This window comes from Canis lupus, chromosome 7 (genome assembly GCF_011100685.1).
Source record: "Canis lupus familiaris isolate Mischka breed German Shepherd chromosome 7, alternate assembly UU_Cfam_GSD_1.0, whole genome shotgun sequence".
NCBI classification, from domain to species: domain Eukaryota; kingdom Metazoa; phylum Chordata; class Mammalia; order Carnivora; family Canidae; genus Canis; species Canis lupus.
The window spans coordinates 38,859,663-38,865,662 of record NC_049228.1 but is presented as its reverse complement, the minus strand read 5'-3'; positions in this window follow the sequence as shown (position 1 = coordinate 38,865,662).

The following is a 6,000-nucleotide window of genomic DNA, read 5'->3' as shown; positions in this document are numbered from 1 at the left end:
AGTCACACAACTCAACAATAACAACAAAACACATTTGATTAGAAAATGGGCAGAAAAAAAAAGAAAATGGGCAGAAAATCTGACAGATATTTTTCTGAAGATGACATCCAGATGACCAGCAGGTGCATGAAAACATCTCAACGTCACTGATCACCAGGAAGGTGCAAATCAAAGCCACAGTGAGATGTCACCTCATGCCTGTCAGAATGGCTCGGATCAAAAATACAAGAAATAACAGGTGTTGGTGAGGATGTGGAGGAAAAGGAACCCTCATTCACTATTGGTGGGAATGCAAACTGGTGCAGCCACTGTGGAAAACAGTATGGAGGGGCTTCAGAAAATAACAAATAGAATTACCTTGAATCCAGCAATTCCCCATCTGGGTATTTATCTAAAGAAAACGAAAACTCTAACTCAGAAGGGTATCTGCACTCCCGTGCTGACTGCAGTATTATTTACAGAAGCCAAGACACAGAAGCAGCAATCCACTCATGGACAGATGAATGGATAAAATTGTGGTATTAATTAATGGAATATTACACAGCCATATAAAAGAATGAAATCTTGCCATCTTGGATGGACATCAAGGGCATCATCCTAAGTGAAGCAAGTCAGACAAAGAAAGACAAATAGAATATGATCTCTCTTATATGAGTAATGTTTAAAAACACAACACCACCAAGATCACAGATACAGAGAATGGATTGGTGGTTGCCAGAGACGGGGCTGGGGGTGCAAGAAATGGGTGCACCATTTTTTTTAGTTTAAATGAATCAAATAACTTGTATTTTTTAAAAGATTTATTTATTCATTTTAGAGAGAGAGAGTATGCTCATACATGTTTGGGGAGGGGCAGAAGGAGAGGGAGAAAATATCTATGAGACTCTCTCCTGAGCGGGGAGCCCAATGTGGGGCTCGATCCCGGGACCTTGAGATCAGGATCTGAGTTAAAATCAAGAGTCAGACACTCAACAGATTTAGCCACCCAGGTGACTTGAATAACTTACATTGTTTTAAGTATATTTTAAATAAAACACTCTTTAAAATGTCACGGAAACACATTTTTAAACAGTTCTTTGTTTTAAAATATATTTGCGGACCAGATAGGTTATCAAGACTCTAATGACTCAATGTTATCAACTAAGAATTTGAAGTTTCTCCTATTTAAAAAAAGGCAAGAGGAATAACTGTTTTATTTGCTTCTACAAAACAGAAAAAATTAAAATATCATATCAGAGGGCAGCCCGGGTGGCTCAGCGGTTTGGCGCCGCCTGCAGCCCAGGGCCTGATCCTGGAGACCCGGGATCGAGTCCCACGTCAGGCTCCCTGCATGGAGCCTGCTTCTCCCTCTGCCTATGTCTCTGCTTCTCTCTCTCTATGTCTCTCATGAATAAATAAATGAAATAATAAAAAATAAAAATAAAATCTTTAAAATATATATATATATATATCTTCTCAGAGCATGTTTCCCAGTGGCTTGATACCCTCAAAGCAAGGTTCCCACTCCCCAGAGAAGGCTGTAGGGAAGCCAGTGCTGACCCCATGGGGCGGCACCTGCGGCGGGGGCAGGGGGCCTGCAGCATTAGCCCCTGTCTCCACTCCCCGCTCCTCCTGCAGGAGGGCACCCCCATCAGCACAGTGAAGGGAGGCGGACAGCCCGGGGCTTCCGGAAACAGGTCTGGTTTAAGGCACTCAAGCCTTCCTCCTCGCTGGCTGTGCTCCCACCTTCGCCAATCTGCCAGTGTTCCCAGCAGTAAAGGGGGAGATGCTAACCAGGTAATAATTCTTGAAGAGAACATAAGATCATAGCTCTTGCCTAGGTGACACTGTGTCCGGCCCTTGATCAGTGCCCACAGTGTGCACGGTGTAGGTCATGCAGGAGAAGCTGTTGACGAGGAATCTCGCTGGGCTGCCCACCTCAGGAGAGAGGACCCCTCACAGCGCCGGGGCTGCAGGGAGAGCAGGGCCGCATCAGCGCAGCATCACCACCTGCTGAGGTTCCACCGGGCTGCCCCATGACTCAGGCCACACTGGGCTTTACCCATGGCAGTCACCACCCCCAGGGAAGGACGGGCAGTTATTGTTGTTTTTCCATTCTAAGGACCGAATGATCAATTGAAGCTGAAACAGACTAATGAGTTGTCTGAGCTCACCTGGCCAGGGAAGATTGGAACCCAGGCCTTTGCTCTTTGGTTTGTAGAAGTGTATTAACTAAGATGGCAGGAGGGAAACTTTTGTCGGGATTTCACTGACAAGATCCTGGACGTGAAAATCCAACATAAAACTCACATACCTGGGGTACCTGGGTGGCTCAGCCTGTTAAGTGTCTGCCTTTGGCTCAGGTCCTGATCTCAGGGTCCTGGGATCGAGCCCCACATCAGGCTCCCTTGCTCAGCAGGAGGTCAGCTTCTTCTCCCTCTGCCGCTCCCTCTGCCCATGCTCTCTCTCTCAAATAAATAACATATTTTAAAAATAAGTAAATAAAATTCACCTATCTTTGAATTCAGGGGGGACCAGTAACCGAGATGCTGGCATACACCCACTGAGATGACTAATCGTTGTTTGTAATGCCAGAGGCAGAATTCTCATTCTATCTGGGTCACCCCCACTGAAGTACCCCCCAATGCATGGGAAAGTCTCCCATGTCCAGACAAACCTCTCTTGCGGCCACTCCAGCCCACCGAGTGCATTTTCAAGGAGGAGAAAACATTTACCCATGTAATCCCTCCTAAAATGGAAAACTACTTTGAAACTGATTTCCATCTCAACATAGTTTTTAAAGATTTGTTTATTTAGAGAGCATGAGTGGGGGGAGGGGCTGAGGGAGAAGCAGAACCCCCCAAACAGGCTCCATGCTCAGCACAGGGCCTGACATGGGGCTCGATCCCAGGACCCTGAGATCACAACCTGAGCCACAATCAAGAGTCAGATGCTTAACCAACTGAGCCACCCAGGCGCCCCCACAGTATTAAGTTCTAAAATCGAAAAGTGCTTTGAAGTTGACTTCCATCCCAATTCCTTTCTACTTAAAGGTTCCTGACACGCTTCCCTCTTACCAGAAGGAGCCGGACGCTATAGGAAAGGCTCAGATGCTCTGGGGGAGGCAGGCCTCAAGACAGAGTAGCCCCGATAGAAAGTCATCAAGGGTTCCGCCCATGCCAGCCAGCTGAGCAGAAGCACAGCATTTTAGAGGGGCTCAGAAAATGCTTGTGGAGGGACCAAAGAAAGTCAGAACCTCACCAGCAGTGAAATGCCAGGTGCAAAGACAGCTGGCAGGTGCACAGGGCTTTCATTCACCCCAGCAAACAAGAAGCCTCCTGAGGCACCGCAAGAAATAGCCCAGCCCATCATGCACGCAGAAGAATTGTCACGCATTCATTCATCCGTGCCTGCCTGCTGGCATTGACTCAGCTGTATTTACTGAGTGTCAAGCCTGAGGACTGAGGACCAGGGGTGTGGCCTGCAGCCCAGACTGTCCCCCACCCCCACCCCCAGAGGCACCCCAGCTGCTGGGGGAGATGGACGATTAGCACCCGATATGATCAGTGTCACGAGGCAGGAGGCCCAGAGCCACCAGATGGCAGCCCACCCCTGGGGACTGGTGGCACAGAAGGGTGTTTTGGTGGAGACAAGAGACAGAGGACCAGTCTGTTCACTTTAGCAGTGGAAGACACTCGTGGCTAGAGTAGGGTGTACAGGACGTGCTCCAGGCCTGGCTGGCCCCCCTGGGCGATGCGTCCTGCTGGGGCACCCCCCAGGCAGCCTGGCAGCCCCCTAAAAGTTTGCAAAATATATTTGGTGATGAAATAACACCCCCATATGACTTCTAAGTCAGTACAGTGAGAAAAGACTTATAATGAAATGTCTTAGTCCTGTCCCCATCTGCCCTCCCATCGTCCCCATCCCAAGCATCTCTTTCACTGGTGTCTTGTGTAACCTTCTAGAGCTTCTTAATCAGATTTCGTACTCCCACCCCCCCGCCCCCAACCGCCTGTCTTTCATAAAGGTAATGTGCTCTCCACTCTGGCTCGGACCCTGGAAGGAGGTGCATTTCGCTTTCTAAATGCTACTGATGCCACAGACACAATACCCATTTCTGTCTGTGTTCTGGTTTGCTGGTAAAGGGAAGAATAAGTCAAGGTTTTGAAGTGTTTTGATTAGACAGCAGAGAGGCTGTCTGCGCCACCTGGATTGGGAAGGGAAGTGCAGTCGGGCTCTCCAGCGTCCCCCTGAGAGACACAGAGCGTGCTGCCTAGTAAACGGTCACACACACGGGACAAGGATGTGTGTGCCCAGCAGGAAACAGCACAAACATGTTTTAATCTTTTTTTCCCCTTAAGATTTATTTACCTTTGAGGGGAGCAAAGGGAGAGGGAAAGAGAATCTCAAGCAGACTCTTGCTCAGCACAGAGCCCAATGTGGGGCTCGGTCTCATGACCCTGAATCATGACCTGAGCTGAAACCAAGAGTCAGATGCTTAACCGACTGAGCTACCCAGGTGCCCTATTTTTTAATCTTTTAACTCTGGAGGTAAGGCCTGCATATGGCCAGGAAGGAAGGAAGGAAGGAAGGAAGGGAGGGAGGGAAGGAGAAACCAAGTGAGAACCAGCCGCAGCCCCACTTCTACTTCCCAGGAGTAACTATTGGTGACAGGTGGGCAGATATTTATGCTCTATTTTGCAGGAGAGCAACATCAAGGCAGCAGGTAAGGCAGTTTTGTGGGTCCTGTGAGAGCCAGCTGTGACAAGGGCTTTGAGGCCTGCTCTAGGCCAGGCAGCCCAAGAGTCCTGATGGGCTGGGCACAGGAGACAGGGTGCTGGCTACACCCTGCCCTACTCTCTCTCCCTCAGCCCCTTCTGCCCTCCATGTTGCCCACATGTCCTGTGCCCACATCCATCCTTGGCCCCTGTGCTACTCCAAGCAAGGAGAGTCTTGCTGACCAGGGCACCCCCAGGCCTCATGGGCACTTGGCAGAGGGAGCACTCAGCACGTATGTATCACAGAGGCTGTGTTCTCACTCCTGAAAGGCTTGCAGGGGGCACTCAGGTGCCTTCCAGGTGGCTCGGACTACAAGCTGTCTAGGGCCTGACAGCCAGGGGGCTCCCTTGACCTCGAAGGGAGTCCCTACCCCCAGGGCTGCTAGGCACAGGGGGAAACTGGGCAGCCAAGTGCGGGGCAGAGAGGAACAGAACTGTTCTCCAAGGGCTGACCCTCTCCCCTCTCCCCCAGGAGGACTGGGCCGCAGTCACCCTCAGACAAATCCTGCCCTGACCTCATGGGGTCCAAGGGCAGAAGCGAAGGGCAGGCATCCTTAGCAGGTGAGGATTCACCTAAGCCGGACAGACCCCAGGCACTGAGGCACAAGCCAGGGCCTGGCAGTTAGTAGGTCCTCAGTAACGTATGTTGGTGGACAGAGGCCTGGGAGTAGGGTGGCCTTGCAGGGGGTGAAGAGAAGGGGACAGTCTCCAGTCACCTAGGGCACTTCCCCAGCAGGCACAGTGCAGGCAGGACATGGATCCAAGTCCTGGTACTAACTTGACAAACTTTTCACTTTTTTATTTTTTTATTTTTTTTTTTAATTTTTATTTATTTATGATAGTCACAGAGAGAGAGAGGAGGCAGAGACACAGGCAGAGGGAGAAGCAGGCTCCATGCACCGGGAACCCAACATGGGATTCGATCCCGGGTATCCGGGATCGCGCCCTGGGCCAAAGGCAGGCGCCAAACCGCTGCGCCACCCAGGGATCCCACTTTTCACTTTTTTAAAGCATCGGCAGGATTTATGCATCAAATTCACCCACTTAAGTGTACAGTTCAGGGAACATGTGTGTACACAGCTGAGCAACCATCGCATCTTATTTACAGCCCCCCTGGCTCCCAACGGGAACCCCGTGCTCCTCCCACCCCGGCCTGGCTCGGGGCAGCCATGATCTCTCACTACAGATACACATTTTCTGGACACTTCAGATACGTGGAGTCATAGAACTTGCAGCCTTTGTG